Raw genomic sequence first — 2,165 nt, forward strand, 5'->3', positions numbered from 1 at the left:
GTTCATAATCACTTCCGTAAAGGGTAGGGTAACTTCAAGTTTCTCAAGCATATCACAAAACTTGGCATACTTAAGGTTTTCCCTACTCTTAATGGCTCTTAAGGGATAAGGAATATTAGACACAAGTTGAGAATTGGAAGATACCTTTGGAGGAACCGAATTCTTTGTTACCTTTTTGGTGTGTTGCAAAGGCACTTCTTCAATAGCTTATTCCTCATAAGGGAGGTCTTCCACATATCCATCAACATCGTTTTCCACTTGAATTTTCCCATTTGAAGACTCTTCACAAGGTTTTTTACCCTTCTTGGCTTCACTCACTCTAGCCGACGGTGTTATGGATGAGCTTTTCTTTTCACTACTCATTTCCATCCTATTCCTCTTGGGATCCTCATCAACTTCTACCTCAAGATCTTTGTAGGGGTCCTCAAGCTCTACACCGCTTCTCAACACTACCGCATGAGCATGGTGGCTATTTGAGGCATCCTTGGAACTTTGACCTTGGGCTAATAGACCACCGGGAGGCCTTTGAGGGTTAGCCATAGCATGAGAGGCCATCCTTGATTCCATTTCTCTCATATCTTTAAGGAAGGTAGCCCTTAAGTTTGCTTGTTCTTGTTGGGTTGCCTTAGAAAAATTAGCCATTTCTTGACTATGTTGAAGTTGCATGTTCTTTATTATCTTTAAAAGCTCATTTTGGGAGGGATCACCTTGGGGTTCTTGATAAGGTTGGTTGGCTATGGGTAAAGGGAACCCATAGTCATACCGAGTGTTGGAACTTTGGTTGTTGTTTTGTCCCCCTTGAAAATTACCTCTAGGACCATTGTTGTTGAAGTTTGATCCTTGGCCTTGTTCTTGAAACCCTTGAGCATACCCTTGCCCAAATCCTTGATTAGCTTGGTTCACTTGATTCCCTTTATAAAACCCTTGGTTGCTTTGATTTCCTCCAAAATCTTGGTACCCTTGTGGTTGGTTCCCATAGTTTTGGTTTTGATTGTTGTTTGGCCATTGGTTTTGATTTCCGGGATTACTTCTTTGGTTGGAGAATCCTCCCTCTTGGTTTAGAAAAACTGGGTGGATTATTTGGGGCTTGTGATTGAAGGTGTTGTGGGTTTTGAACATTGGCACTCTTGTAGCTAAAATTGGGGTGGTTCCTTCAACCCGGATGGTAGAAGTTAGTGTTTGGGTTGTAGACATTGGGATTGTTGTAGGGTGGTCTTGATGGTCTTGTATTGTTTTTATAGCTTTGGAAAGCATTAACATCTTGGACATTCTCCTCATACCCACCGTTATAGTTGTTGGCACACATATCAAAAGTGTGACCGCTCCCTCCACAAAGTTCACAACTTGAAGCTTGAACCACTTCCTCCATGGGTGGACCATGTGAGGTGGTGGCTTGGTGCACTTGGTTTCTTTGTAACTTTTCAAGTTGTTTCGTGAGTAAGTCGATCTTAGCATTTGTCTCGGAGTTGGAGGGGTTCTCCTTGGGATATCTTCCATTTCTTCTAAGCACATTGCCTCTTGTACCATAGTTAGCCTCCGAATCTACCATTTTCTTGATAAGAGTCGTCCCCTCTTCATCACCCAAATGATCGAACCCTCCTCCCGCGGAGGCATTCACCATGTCCTTGGTCCTTGGAAGCAAAGTTTGAAAGAAGGTTTGAGTCACGTACCAAGCCGGGATCCCATGATGAGGACAACTAGCAAGTAGATCTAGGTACCTATCCCATGCCTCTCCTAGGGACTCTCCTTCCTCTTGTTGAAAGGTATGAATTTCGTTCCGGAGCATAGCGGTCTTGGATGTTGGGTAATACTTTGCTAAGAAGTCCTTGGCCAAAGCATCCCATGTGGTAAAGGTGTCCGGTGGGTGGACATTCAACCAACGATCCGCCTTCTCCGTTAGAGAGAAAGGGAATAACATCAACCTCAAAGTTTCCTCGGACACTTCATTTCTCTTCATCATGCTCACCTTGCTCTTGAACTTCCTAAGATGGGCATGAGCATCTTCGTCGGGATTCCCACTAAAGCAATCCTTTTCTATTGAGCTCACTTGAGCGGGGTGCATTTCAAAATTATTAGGAGCCAAGGGGCCAAAGTTGATCGGGTTACAAGCATCATTATGGTTAGGCCGGTTGTGATCTCGTAGAGCCATTTGTGGCGGTGGATTT

At 43.9% G+C, this 2,165-nt stretch overlaps 1 non-coding gene across 1 annotated transcript; it reads left to right on the forward strand.

Moving 5' to 3' along the window:
- Positions 1-1,679: 1,679 nt before the first annotated feature.
- LOC141603698 (small nucleolar RNA R71) lies at positions 1,680-1,786 on the forward strand. Its single transcript, XR_012525555.1, has one exon. It is a non-coding gene; the product is annotated as a small nucleolar RNA R71 (small nucleolar RNA).
- Positions 1,787-2,165: the final 379 nt, after the last annotated feature.

The sequence above is a fragment of the Silene latifolia genome, chromosome 9, assembly GCF_048544455.1.
Source record: "Silene latifolia isolate original U9 population chromosome 9, ASM4854445v1, whole genome shotgun sequence".
Lineage (NCBI taxonomy): Eukaryota > Viridiplantae > Streptophyta > Magnoliopsida > Caryophyllales > Caryophyllaceae > Silene > Silene latifolia.